Below are 15,430 nucleotides of genomic sequence, written 5' to 3'. Positions count from 1 at the left end.
GAAGGGGTGGGGGGTTGGTATTGGGGGGGGGGGGAAGCTACACTACAGAAAAGGGACATTTTTTTTAAATATAACAGCATATTTTTCACTAAAATGGGTACTGGGCAGACAGCTGCTAGTACCAAGATGGCGCACATTAAGGTCAGAGGGGGAGGGTTAGAGAGCTGTTTGGTGGGGGATCAGTGAGGTTGGGGGCTAATGGGGATCCTACACATAAGCATATGTGAGTATATAGAGTTTCTGCCAGTACTTAAGATGGCGGGGACATTTGTGGGGTAGGGGAGGGAAGAGAGATGTTTGGGAGGGATCAGGGGGTCTGATGTTTCAGGTGGGAGGCTGATCTCTACACTAAAGCTAAAATTTACCCTGCAAGCTCCCTACAAGCTACCTAATTAACCCCTTCACTGCTAGCCATAATACACGTGTGATGCGCAGCGCCATTTAGCAGCATTCTAATTACCAAAAAGCAACGCCAAAGTCATATATGTCTGCTATTTCTGAACAAAGGGGATCCCAGAGAAGCATTTACAACCATTTGTGCCATAATTGCACAAGCTGTTTGTAAATGATTTCAGTGAGAAACCTAAAATTGTGAAAAATGTAACATTTTTTTTAATTTGATCACATTTGGCGGTGAAATGGTGGCATGAAATATACCAAAATGGGCCTAGATCAATACTTGGGGTTGTCTACTACACTACACTAAAGCTAAAAATACCCCAAAAAGCTCCTTACATGCTTCCTAATTAACCCCTTCACTGCTGGGCATAATACACGTGTGGTGGGCAGTGGCATTTAGCGGCCTTCTAATTACCAAAAAGCAAAGCCAAAGCCATATATGTCTGCTATTTCTGAACAAAGGGGATCCCAGAGAAGAATTTACAACCATTTATGCCATAATTGCACAAGCAGTTTGTAAATAATTTCAGTGAGAAACTGAAAGTTTGTGAAAAAATTTGTGAAAAAGTGAACGATTTTTTGTATTTGATCGCATTTGGCGGTGAAATGGTGGCATGAAATATACCAAAATGGGCCTAGATCAATACTTTGGGATGTCTTCTAAAAAAAAATATATACATGTCAATGGATATTCAGGGATTCCTGAAAGATATCAGTGTCCCAATGTAACTAGCGCTAATTTTGAAAAAAAAATGGTTTGAAAATAGCAAAGTGCTACTTGTATTTATGGCCCTATAAGTTACAAAAAAAGCAAAGAACATGTAAACATTGGGTATTTCTAAACTCAGGACAAAATTTAGAAACTATTTAGCATGGGTGTTTTTTGGTGGTTGTAGATATGTAACAGATTTTGGGGTTCAAAGTTAGAAAAAGTGTGTTTTTTTCCATTTTTCCTCATATTTTATAAATTATTTTATAGTAAATGATAAGATATGATGAAAATAATGGTATTTTTAGAAAGTCCATTTAATGGCGAGAAAAACGGTATATAATATGTGTGGGTACAGTAAATGAGTAAGAGGAAAATTTCAGCTAAACACAAACACCGCAGAAATGTAAAAATAGCCTTGGTCCCAAACGGACAGAAAATGGAAAAGTGCTCTGGTCACTAAGGGGTTAAAGGCTTTGTCTGACTTCGTGCCTTCTAATAAATTTTTAGGTCTTTTTCACTTCTTTTTTAATTATTGAAGTTTCAAATGACCAACAACATACTGGTTTATCCTTCTCTGATGATGTTTTTTTTTTTTCTTTTTCAGAAATTTTCTTCATCAGATATTGACACTAACAAATCTACTTTCTTATTATTTTTCTATTATTAAAGTACATTTGTTCTTTGTTGAAAAGGTGTTGATTATTTTGGATATTAAGGTAACTAGTTCTTTAAGACTAGCTGACATTATTTCTGCCTATTTATTAATTCTGTGTTTTCAGAGGTTTTCTTTCCAATTCCCTATACTAGGGAATGGAATAGGCTGAGAATTTATTTTATTCCTTCTTCAAAGGGTTTAAACTATATTCTTTGCCAGCAGTTAAACTCAATTTGGAGGGTTCTCCAATTTTTTGGGGCTATCTCTAATTCTACTAATTATGCTATTGTTTCTATAGCAAAATAGTATTTATTTTCCTTTAGATAGTTGTATCTTATTTATGGAAAATTATTTAGTTTCAGGTACTTTTCTTGGTCCTGTGGTTTATTTGGATATTGCAATTGCTTCATTTTCTCTGTTTACTTTAAGATCAAGTATCAGATTATGATTTATTTTAGCATTGTTAAAGGGACAACATTTACTAGACTAGGTGCTGTTGCATTTGTCTTGTTGTTTTGCATTTATTGATTATGCAAGTCCACTGTATTGGCTGGTCCTTTAAACTGGACTATCATGCTAATAATTTCATTTGTGTCTTCATTTTATTGAATATTTTCGCAAATGAGGGTTAATCTATGTCTTTAGCTTTTTTAGCTAGAAGAATTTTGTGATTTTTAAAAAAAAATAAAAAAAAATCCATATTTCTTTTGTTCTAAGATAATCAGTTATTTGTTTATAATTGGATTCAATTCTTAACTGTTACTCTGGGCTTCAAGGTTGAGTTTCTAAGACTAAAACTTTAAGCTTATACTGGTTTGGTTGTTCTTATTAAGGAACGAATTCCTGAGTTCTTTCCCAAGTAACATGTCTATAATTGGAGTTCGAAATCAGCTCCCTAATTTTGCGATGTACGTGCCGTATTCCAGCTTGGCTGGTAAGGGGCAGGTTAAGGCTTCTTTGAAATTTATTTTGTCCAAATTTTCTTTGATTTTATTCCAGTAAGGGTAACACTTTCTTTAACTGTGTTTCTGTCCTATATATTTTGGGTACTGTTGAAGCATGGCTGGGCACCCATGGGGTTCAATCGCTGCTCAGACCTGGAATCTTCTGGGGTATTTCTTCCAGTTCCTTTTGAGGAACCGGGTTTTGGAGTTTTATTCAAACTATTTTGCCTTTTTATGGTTATTGATAGCATTATTTGTTTTCATTAGATACAATAAATGCATATTTTTATTTTTCTGTTTTCATTCAGATTATTTTCTGAGGATGCGGAATCGCATATGATTCACTTACTCTTCAGGACATAGTTAGAGGATCTTCTTTTCAAAAGCTCTTGATTCCTCACACAAGGGTCACCTTTTTTTAGGTTTCCAGATAGTTTGTGTCACTGTCCTTGTCTCTATCAGACAAGGGATAATGTTATTGGGTTCCGTCTATCGATACCTTTAGTCTCTATTATTTCCTTCAGTTGCTATATATGCATAGAAGTTTTAGGTCTTATGGCCACAGCATTGGATTCAATTCCCTTTGCTCATTTTCACTAGAAAGAACCTTTCCAGTCTTTTATAAGTGTTGTTTCTTCAAGAACATGGTTGGAGGATCAATTTACCAAAAAGTTTGTTTGATTCCTCAGACAAGGATAACCTTTTTAGGTTTCCTGATAGATTCAGTGTTCTTGATTCTGTCTCTGACGGACAAGAGGCGTCTGAAATTGTTTTCAGCTTTTCGAAACCTTCATTCTCAATCTTTCCCTTCGGTAGCCTTATGCATGGAAATTCTAGGTCTTATGACTGCTGCATTGGACGCGATCCCCTTTGCTCGTTTTCACATGCGACCTCTTCAGCTCTGTATGCTGAACCAGTGGTGCAGGGATTATACAAAGATATCTCAATTAATATCTTTAAAACCGATTGTTCGACACTCTCTGACATGGTGGCCAGATCACCATTGTTTAGTTCAGGGGGCTTCTTTTGTTCTTCCGACCTGGACTGTGATTTCAACAGATGCAAGTCTGACAGGTTGGGGAGTTGTTTGGGGGTCTCTGACAGCACAAGGGGTTTGGGGATCTCAGGAGGTGAGATTACCAATCAATATTTTGGAACTCCGTGCAATTTTCAGAGCTCTTCAGTCATGGCCTTTTCTAAAGAGAGAATCGTTCATTTGTTTTCAGACAGACAATGTCACAACTGTGGCATATATCTATCATCAAGGAGGGACTCACAGTCCTCTGGCTATGAAAGAAGTATCTTGAATACTGGTATGGGCGGAATCCAGCTCCTGTCTAATCTCTGCGGTTCATATCCCAGGTATAGACAATTGGGAAGCGGATTATCTCAGTCGCCAAACGTTACATCCGGGCGAATGGTCTCTTCACCCAGAGGTATTTCTTCAGATTGTTCAAATGTGGGGACTTCCAGAAATAGATCTGATGGCTTCTCATCTAAACAAGAAACTTCCCAGGTATCTGTCCAGATCCAGGGATCCTCAGGCGGAAGCAGTAGATGCATTGTCACTTCCTTGGAAGTATCATCCTGCCTATATCTTTCCGCCTCTAGTTCTTCTTCCAAGAGTAATCTCCAAGATTCTGAAGGAATGCTCGTTTGTTCTGCTGGTGGCTCCAGCATGGCCTCACAGGTTTTGGTATGCGGATCTTGTCCGGATGGCCTCTTGCCAACCGTGGACTCTTCAGTTAAGACCAGACCTTCTGTCACAAGGTCCTTTTTTCCATCAGGATCTCAAATCCTTAAATTTGAAGGTATGGAGATTGAACGCTTGATTCTTAGTCAAAGAGGTTTCTCTGACTCTGTGATTAATACTATGTTACAGGCTCGTAAATCTGTATCTAGGAAGATATATTATCGAGTCTGGAAGACTTACATTTCTTGGTGTCTTTCTCATCATTTTTCCTGATATTCATTGTTTTGTACAAGCTTTGGTTCGTATAAAACCTGTTATTCAGTCAATTTCTCCTCCTTGGAGTTTGAATTTGGTTCTGGGGGCTCTTCAAGCTTCTCCGTTTGAACCTATGCATTCACTGGACATTAAATTACTTTCTTGGAAAGTTTTGTTTCTTTTGGCCATCTCTTCTGCTAGAAGAGTTTCTGATTTATCTGCTCTTTCTTGTGAGTCTCCTTTTCTGATTTTTCATCAGGATAAGGCGGTGTTGCGAACTTCTTTTAAATTTTTACCTAAGGTTGTGAATTCTAACAATATTAGTAGAGAAATTGTGGTTCCTTCATTGTGTCCTAATCCTAAGAATTCTAAGGAGAGATCTTTGCATTCTTTGGATGTAGTTAGAGCTTTGAAATATTATGTTGAAGCTACTAAGAATTTCCGGAAGACTTCTAGTCTATTTGTTATCTTTTCCGGTTCTAGGAAAGGTCAGAAGGCCTCTGCCATTTCTTTGGCATCTTGGTTGAAATCTTTAATTCATCATGCTTATGTCGAGTCGGGTTAAACTCCGCCTCAAAGGATTACAGCTCATTCTACTAGGTCAGTTTCTACTTCCTGGGCGTTTAGGAATGAAGCTTCGGTTGATCAGATTTGCAAAGCAGCAACTTGGTCTTCTTTGCATACTTTTACTAAATTCTACCATTTTGATGTGTTTTCTTCTTCTGAAGCAGTTTTGGTAGAAAAGTACTTCAGGCAGCTGTTTCAGTTTGATTCTTCTGCTTATAATTTCAGTTTTTTTCATTATAAGATTTAAACTTTATTTTGGGTGTGGATTATTTTCAGCGGAATTGGCTGTCTTTATTTTATCCCTCCCTCTCTAGTGACTCTTGCGTGGAAGATCCACATCTTGGGTAGTCATTATCCCATACGTCACTAGCTCATGGACTCTTGCTAATTACATGAAAAAAAACATAATTTATGTAAGAACTTACCTGATAAATTCATTTCTTTCATATTAGCAAGAGTCCATGAGGCCCACCCTTTTTGTGGTGGTTATGATTTTTTTGTATAAAGCACAATTATTCCAATTCCTTATTTTTTTTATGCTTTCGCACTTTTGTCTTATCACCCCACTTCTTGGCTATGCGTTAAACTGATTTGTGGGTGTGGTGAGGGGTGTATTTATAGGCATTTTGAGGTTTGGGAAACTTTGCCCCTCCTGGTAGGAATGTATATCCCATACGTCACTAGCTCATGGACTCTTGCTAATATGAAAGAAATGAATTTATCAGGTAAGTTCTTACATAAATTATGTTTCTTTCATGTAATTAGCAAGAGTCCATGAGCTAGTGACGTATGGGATATACATTCCTACCAGGAGGGGCAAAGTTTCCCAAACCTTAAAATGCCTATAAATACACCCCTCACCACACCCACAATTCAGTTTTACAAACTTTGCCTCCTATGGAGGTGGTGAAGTAAGTTTGTGCTAGATTCTACGTTGATATGCGCTCCGCAGCAAGTTGGGGCCCGGTTTTCCTCTCAGCGAGCAGTGAATGTCAGAGGGATGTGAGGAGAGTATTGCCTATTTGAATTCAATGATCTCCTTCTACGGGGTCTATTTCATAGGTTCTCTGTTATCGGTCGTGGAGATTCATCTCTTACCTCCCTTTTCAGATTGACGATATACTCTTATATATATATACCATTACCTCTGCTGATTTTCGTTTCAGTACTGGTTTGGCTTTCTACAAACATGTAGATGAGTGTCCTGGGGTAAGTAAGTCTTATTTTCTGTGACACTCTAAAGCTATGGTTGAGCACTTTTTTATAAAGTTCTAAATATATGTATTCAAACATTTATTTGCCTTGACTCAGGATGTTCAACATTCCTTTTTTTCAGACAGTCAGTTTCATATTTGGGATAATGCATTTGAATCATTTTTCTTACCTTAAAAAATTTGACTTTTTTTCCTGTGGGCTGTTAGGCTCGCGGGGGCTGAAAATGCTTCATTTTATTGCGTCATTCTTGGCGCGGACTTTTTTGGCGCAAAAATTCTTTCTGTTTCCGGCGTCATACGTGTCGCCGGAAGTTACGTCATTTTTTTGATGTTCTTTTGCGCCAAAAATGTCGGCGTTCCGGATGTGGCGTCATTTTTGGCGCCAAAAGCATTTAGGCGCCAAATAATGTGGGCGTCTTATTTGGCGCTAAAAAAATATGGGCGTCGCTTTTGTCTCCACATTATTTAAGTCTCATTATTTATTGCTTCTGGTTGCTAGAAGCTTGTTCACTGGCATTTTTTTCCCATTTCTGAAACTGTCATTTAAGGAATTTGATCAATTTTGCTTTATATGTTGTTTTTTCTATTACATATTGCAAGATGTTCCACGTTGCAACTGAGTCAGAAGATACTTCAGGAAAATCACTGCCCGGTGCTGGAGCTACCAAGCTAAGTGTATCTGCTATAATTTTTGGTATCTGTTTCTCCAGCTGTTGTTTGTATTGCATGTCATGTCAAACTTATTAATGCAGATAAAAATTTCCTTTAGTACTGTTACATTACCTGTTGCTGTTCCGTCAACATCTAATTTTCAGAGTGTTCCTGATAAACATAAGAGATTTTTTTTTTTTTTTTAAATCCATTAAGAAGGCTATGTCTGTTATTTCTCCTTCTAGTTTACATAAAAGTCTTTTAAAAACTTCTCTTTTTTCAGATGAATTTTTAAATGAACATCATCATTCTGATACTGATAATGGTTCTTCTGGTCCAGAGGTTTCTGTCTCAGAGGTTGATGCTGATAAATCTTTGTATTTGTTCAAGATGGAATTTATTCGTTCTTTATTTAAAGAAGTATTAATTGCATTAGAAATAGAGGATTCTGGTCCTCTTGATACTAAATCTAAACGTTTAAATAAGGTTTTTAAATCTCCTGTAGTTATTCCAGAAGTGTTTAATCTCCCTGATGCTATTTCTGAAGTAATTTCCAGGGAATGGAATATTTGGGTAATTCTTTTACTCCTTCTAAACGTTTAAGCAATTATATCCTGTGCCATCTGACAGATTAGAGTTTTTTGGGACAAAATCCCTAAGGTTATGGGGCTGTCTCTACTCCTGCTAAATGTACTACTATTCCTACGGCAGATAATACTTCTTTTAAGGATCCTTTAGATAGGAAAATTAAATCCTTTCTAATAAAAGCTTACTTATGTTCAGGTAATCTTCTTAGATCTGCTATATTTTTAGCGGATGTTGCTGCAGCTTTAACTTTTTGGTTAGAAGCTTTAGCGCAACAAGTAACAGATCATAATTTTATAGCATTATTATTATTCTATAACATGCTAATAATTTTATTGGTGATACCATCTTTTGATATCATTAGAGTTGATGTCAGGTATATGTCTCTAGCTATTTTAGCTAGAAAAGCTTTATGGATTAAACTTGGAATGCTGATATGTCTTCTAAGTCAACTTTGCTTTCCCTTTCTTTCCAGGGTAATGAATTATTATCTCAACTGTTTCTGGAAGGAAGGGAACTTTTTTACCAAAGGATAAAAAATCTAAGGTAAATTTAGGTCTAATAATCATTTTTTCGTTCCTTTCCTCTCAACAAGGAACAAAAGCCTAATCCTTCATCCTCAGGAGCGGTATCAGTTTGGAAACTATTTCCAGTTTGGAATATATCCAAGCCTTATAGAAACCTATAGCCATCTCCTAAGTACCCATGAAGGTGCGGCTCTTATTCCAGCTCAGCTGGTATGGGGCAGATTACGTTTTCTTCAAAGAAATTTGGATCAATTCCGTTCTCAATCTCTGGTTTCAGAGCATTGTTTCAGAAAGGTACAGAATTGGCTTCAAGTTAAGGCCTCCTGCTAAGAGATTTTTTTCTTTCCCGTGTCCCAGTTAACACAGCAAAGGCTCAGCATTTCTGAAATGTTTTTCAGATCTAGAGTTGGCTGGAATAATTATGCCAGTTCCAGTTCTGGAACAGGGGCTGGGGTTTTATTTTATCTCTTCATTGTACCAAAGAAGGTCAATTCCTTCAGACTTCAATTTTGAATCGTTATGTAAGGATACCAACATTCAAGATGGTTACTGTAGGACTATCCTGCCTTTTGTTTAGCAAGGGCATTATATGTCTACAATAGATTTACAGGATGTGTATCTGCATATTCTGATTCATCCAGATCACTTTTAGTGTCTGAGATTCTCTTTTTAGACAAGCATTACCAGTTTTGTGGCTCTACCGTTTGGCCTAGCCTCAGTTCCAAGAATTTTTTTCAAAGGTTCTCGGTGCCCTTCTTTCTGTAATCAGAGAACAGGGTTTTGGTATTTCCTTATTTGGACGATATCTTGGTACTTGCTCAGTCTTCTCATTTTCGAAGAATCTCATACGAATCGACTTGTGTTGTTTCTTCAAGATCATGGTTGGAGGATCAATTTACCAATCAGTTCATTGATTCCTCAGACAAGGGTAACCTTTTTAGGTTTCTTGATAGATTCAGTGTCTATGACTCTGTCCTTGTCAGACAAGAGAAGTTTAACATTGATATCAGCTTGTCAAAACCTTCAGTCACAATCATTCCCTTTGGTAGTCTTATGCATGGAAATTTTAGGTCTTAGGACTGCCGCATCAGATGCGATCTCCTTTGCTCATTTTCACATGCGACCTCTTCAGCTTTGTATGCTGAATCTATGGTGCAGGGATTACTCAAAGATATCTCAATTTAATATCTTTCAACCGATTATACGACACTCTCTGACATGGTGGACAGATCACCATCGTTTAGTTCAGGGGGCTTCTTTGTTCTTCCGACCTGGACTATAATCTCAACAGATGCAAGTCTTACAGGTTGGGGGAGCTGTGTGGGGGTATCTGACGGCACAAGGGGTTTGGGAATCTCAGGAGGTGAGATTTCCGATCAATATTTTGGAACTCCGTGCAATTTTCAGAGCTCTTCAGTCTTGGCCTCTTCTGAAGAGAGAGTTGTTCATTCGTTTTCAGATAGACAATGTCACAACTGTGGCATACATCAATCATCAAGGAGGGACTCACAGTCCTCTGGCTATGAAAGAAGTATCTCGAATTTTGGTTTGGGCGGAATCCAGCTCCTGTCTAATCTCTGCGGTTCATATCCCAGGTATGGACAATTGGAAAGCGGATTATCTCAGTCGCCAAACGTTGCACCTGGGCGAATGGTCTTCACCCAGAGGTATTTCTTCAGATTGTTCAAATATGGGAACTCCCAGAAATAGATATGATGGCTTCTCATCTAAACAAGAAACTTCCCTGGTATCTGTCCGGATCCCGGGATCTTCGGGCGGAGGCAGTGGATGCATTATCTCTTCCTTACAAGTGTCATCCTGCCTATATCTTTCCGCCTCTAGTTCTTCTTCCAAGGGTATTCTCCAATATTCTAAAGGAATGCTCGTTTGTCCTGCTGGTAGCTCCAGCATGGCCTCACAGGTTTTGGTATGCGGATCTTGTCCGGATGGCCTCTTGCCAGCTGTGGACTCTTCCGTTAAGACCAGTCTTTCTGTCTCAAGATTCTTTTTTCCATCAGGATCTCAAAACCTTAATTTTAAGGTATGGAGTTTGATCGCTTGATTCTTGGTCAAAGAGGTTTCTCTGACTCTGTGATTGATACTATGTGTCAGCCTCGTAAATCTGTATCTAGAGAGATATATTATAGAGTCTGGAAGACTTATATTTCTTCAGGATGGTTTAGATAAAGGTTTGTCTGCAAGTTCCTTGAAAGACAAATCTCTGCTCTTTCTGTTCTTTTTCACAGAAGGATTGCTAATCTTCCTGATATTCATTGTTTTGTTCAACCTTTGGTTCGTATAAAACCTGTCATTAAGTCAATTTCTCCTCCTTGGAGTTTGAATTTGGTTCTGGGGGCTCTTCAAGCTCCTCCTTTTTGAACCCATGCATTCTTTGGTCGTTATATTACTTTCTTGGAAAGTTTTGTTTCTTTGGCCATCTCTTCTGCCAGAAGAGTCTCTGAATTATCTACTCTTTTTTGTGAGTCTCCTTTTTTTGATTTTGCATCAGGATAAGGCGGTGCTGCGAACTTCTTTTGAATTTTTTACCTAAGGTTGTGAATTCTAACAACATTAGTAGAGAAATTGTGGTTCCTTCATTATGTCCTAATCCTATGAATTCTAAGGAGAAATCATTGCATTCTTTGGATGCTGTTAGAGTTTTGTAATGTTATGTTGAAGCTACTAAGTCTTTCCGAAAGACTTCTAGTCTATTTGTCATCTTTTCCGGTTCTAGAAAAGACCAGAAAGCTTCTGCCATTTCTTTGGCATCTTGGTTGAAATCTTTATTTCATCATGCCTTTGTTGAGTCAGGTAACACTCCGCCTCAAAGGATTACAGCTCATTCTACTAGGTCAGTTTCTACTTCCTGGGCGTTTAGGAATGAAGCTTTGGTTGATCAGATTTGCAAAGCAGCAACTTGGTCCTCTTTGCATACTTTTACTAAATTCTACCATTTTGATGTGTTTTCTTCTTCTGAAGCAGTTTTTGGTAGAAACGTACTTCAGGCAGTGGTTTCAGTTTGAATCTTCTGCTTATGTTTTTTAATTAAAATTTTATTCTGGGTGTGGATTATTTTCAGCAGGAATTGGCTGTCTTTATTTTATCCCTCCCTCTCTAGTGACTCTTGTGTGGAAAGATCCACATCTTGGGTAATCATTATCCCATACGTCACTAGCTCATGGACTCTTGCTAATTACATGAAAGAAAACATAATTTATGTAAGAACTTACCTGATAAATTCATTTCTTTCATATTAGCAAGAGTCCATGAGGCCCGCCCTTTTTTTGTGGTGGTTTTTTTGTATAAAGCACAATTATTCCAATTCCTTATTTTATATGCTTTCGCACTTTTTTCTTATCACCCCACTTCTTGGCTATTCGTTAAACTGAATTGTGGGTGTGGTGAGGGGTGTATTTATAGGCATTTTAAGGTTTGGGAAACTTTGCCCCTCCTGGTAGGAATGTATATCCCATACGTCACTAGCTCATGGACTCTTGCTAATATGAAAGAAATGAATTTATCAGGTAAGTTCTTACATAAATTATGTTTTTTTTATGAAACTTGGTTTTATTTAATTGTAAGTTTAATAAATATGTTACATATCACAACGGCTAAATCTGTGTCTGTATTGCATGTTTAAACCTTAATACCATAAATATTAACAGGTATTATGTTTACTCCTGGAGTATGTAATCAGTTTGCAAATGATAGAGAGATACTTAAATAATGCATTACACTTTAACTAAACCCCTTAGATTTTAGTTGAAATCTACTGGGATTTAGTCGACTAAAATCTACTGAAAATTCAGTCGACTAAAACTAGACTAAAACTAAAACAATTCAGATGACTAAAATACGACTAAAACTAAAATGGCATTTTAGTCAAAAGACTAAAACTAAGACTAAATTGAAATTTGCCGTCAAAATTAACACTGGTCTACACTAGAGGTTCCAGAGGCTACACTCCCTGAGGAGCCTAAGATCCCTAAATTAGACAGGGTTTATGAAGATAGGAAGGTCCCTCTGACTTTTCCTGTGCCAGTTAAGATGACGAACATTATAAGTAACGAATGGGAAAGAGTAGGAACTTCTTTTTCCCCCTCGTCTACTTTTAAAGTATTATTCCCGGCCCCTGACTCTCATTTAGATTTGTGGGGCTCCATCCCTAAGGTGGATGGTGCTATCTCTATGCTGGCTAAGCATACTACTATCCCTCTGGAGGATAGTTCTTCTTTTAGAGAGCCTATGGATAAGAAAATGGAAACTTTTCTGAGGAAGATGTTTCAACATACAGGATTTTATTTCAACCGGCAGCAGCTGTAGCCACGGTTACTGAAGCAGCTACCTACTGGTGCGACAATTCAAGAGAGAATTAAAGCACTGAAAATTGCTAACTCCTTCATCTGTGACGTGAATATGCAGATTATTTGCATAAATGCAAAGGCTGCTGGCTTTGCTGTTCTAGCCCGCCAAGCTCTCTGGTTAAAGTCTTAGTCTGCGGATATGACTTCTAAATCCAGACTCCTTTCTCTTTCCTTCAAGGGGAAGATTTTATTCAATCCAGGGCTGGACTCCATTATCTCTATGGTTACCGGAGGGAAAGGTGTCTTCCTACCGCAGGATAAGAAGAATAGGCAATAAAGAAAAAAAGAGTTCAATCCCAAATATCCAAAAAAATATATAAAAAACAGCTTTATTAACTTCACGTTAAAAATATGACATGTTACACACAAAAGGGTAAAAGGTTTTACGCATTTCAGCATTGGCCATACTCATAAACCTTTGTGTGCAATCTGCTGTGTGTATAAGCCGTTTAAGCAAGCCAAGGACTGCTTCACATTATTAACGAGTTACTTCCAGTTTATTGGCTACAACTTTTCTTTTGCTTAAGAAGAATAGGCCTAAGGGACGGCAACTGTCTAATTTTCGTTCCTTTCGTGTTGACAAGTCACAACGACAGCAGTCCTCTTCCAAGTCAGAGCAACCCAAGAGTAATTCCATCTCAGACCCTTACAACTATACATGCTGAGACAATGGAACGGCGACCATTCAGATCTGTCTAAACATATTGTGCAGGACAGCCTGTCAAGAGACTTGCTCTCCTGGTGGCTCTGTCCAGATCATCTGTCCCAAGGCACGTGCTTTTTGAGACCATCCTGGGAGATTGTGACTACAGACGCAAGCCTTTCCGGCTGGGGAGCCGTTTGGGGTGCCAAGAGGGCACAAGGTCTGTGGACTCAGGAGGAGTCCTCCCTTTCGGAGGAGTCCTCCCTTTCTATCAATAGTTTAGAACTCCAGGCAATCATCAATGCCTTGAAGGCTTGGCCCCTTCTGGGCTCATCCCAGTTTATCAGATTCCAATCAGACTATATAACCTCGGTTGCCCATATCAACTATCTGGGGGGAACGAGAAGTTCCTTGGCGATGAGAGCAGTATCTCAGATACTAGAGTGGGCAGAGACTCACAAATGTACGCTATCAGCAATCTACATTCCGGGTGTGGACAACTGGGAAGCGGACTTCCTCAGCAGGCAATCCTTTGACCCAGGGGAATGGTCTCTTCACCCTGAGGTGTTTGCAGAGATATGCAGCAAGTGGGGGATGCCAGAGATAAATCTCATGGCATCCTGCCTCAATACCAAGCTACCCAGGTACGGGTCGAGGTCGAGGGACCCTCAGGCAGAACTGATAGATGCCCTATCGGTACCATGGAGGATCAGACTCATATATATTTTTCCTCCATTACCGCTTCTCCCTCGTGTGGTGGCTTGCATCAAGCAGGAGCAAGCATCTGTTATTCTGATTGTGATTGCTCCGTTGTGGATGTGAAGGACGTGGTTTGTGGATCTGGTGGGGATGTCCTTATCTCCTCAGTAGAGGTTACCTTGTTGCAGAGATCTGATGATACAGGGTCCCTTTGTTCATCAAAATCTAGATTCTCTGAGTCTTAGCCAAGAGGGGGTTCTCTGAGAGTGTTATTGACACTCTGGTTCAAGCTCATAAGCCAGTTACTCGTCGTATTGACCAGAAAGTGTAGAGGACTTACTTGTACTGGTTTGAAGAGCGTGGATTTTCTTGGCATAAGGTTAAGGTTACCAGAATTTTATCTTTTCTCCACAATGGACTGGAGAAGGGTCTATCTGCTAGTTTCCTGAAGGGACAGATATCGGCCCTGTCGGTGTTACTGCACATAAGATTGGCTGAGCTTCCGGATGTACAGTCCTTTGTTAAGGCTATGGCTAGGATCAGACCCGTGTTTAGATCTGGGGCTCTGTCTTGGAGCCTCAATCTTGTTCTTAGTGTTTTTCAGCAGGCTCCGTTTGAGCCTATGCATACTGTTAACATTAAATTGTTATCTTGGAAGGTTATTTTTTTGTTGACTATTGCACGCAGAGTGTCTGAGATTTCTGCTTTGCAATGTGATCCCTCTTATCTGGTTTTATTTGCTGATAAGGCAGTTTTACTCACTAAACTAGGGTTCCTCCCTAAGGTGGTCGAATTGTAACATTAATTAAGAAATGTTTGTTCTTTCCTTGTGTCCTAATCCTTCTTCAGTGAAGGAAGGTTTGCTTCACAATCTAGCTGTGGTTCATGCCTTGAAGTTCAGGCTACTAAGAAATTCAGACAGTCTTCCTCTTTGTTTGTCATCTATGCAGGGAAGCGTAAGGGGCAGAAGGCTACTACGACTTCTCTTACTTTCTGGTTGAGTAGTGTCATCCGCTTAGCTTATGAGACAGTGGGGCGACAGCCTCCTGAGAGGATAACAGCTCATTCCACTAGAGCAGTGACTTCCTCTTGGGCTTTTAAGAACAAAGCCTCAATGGATCAGATTTGTACGGTGGCTACCTGGTCCTCCTTACACACTTTTTCTAAATTTTACAAGTTTGTTGTGTTTGCTTTGGCTGAAGCAGCTTTCGGGAGAAAAGTTTTGCAGGCTGTGGTGTCCTCAGAATAGGGTCCACCTCTTTTTCTGTTCCCTCCCATTATTCACTTAGTTTGATGGGTGGCTCCCTTTTTTATTTCTTCTGGCACCTTTTATACCCTGATGTTTCTCCTACTTTTCCTTGTTCCCTCGGCAGAATAACTGGGGGATAGGGGAAGTGGGAGGGATATTTAAGCCTTTGGCTGGGGTGTGTTTGCCTCCTCCTGGTGGCCAGGTGTTGTATTTCCCGACAGTAAGGAATGAAGTCGTGGACTCTCCCTGCAAGGATGGAAAGGAATTTATCTG

Source organism: Bombina bombina, chromosome 8 (genome assembly GCF_027579735.1).
Source record: "Bombina bombina isolate aBomBom1 chromosome 8, aBomBom1.pri, whole genome shotgun sequence".
NCBI lineage: Eukaryota > Metazoa > Chordata > Amphibia > Anura > Bombinatoridae > Bombina > Bombina bombina.
This window is presented reverse-complemented; position numbering follows the sequence as displayed.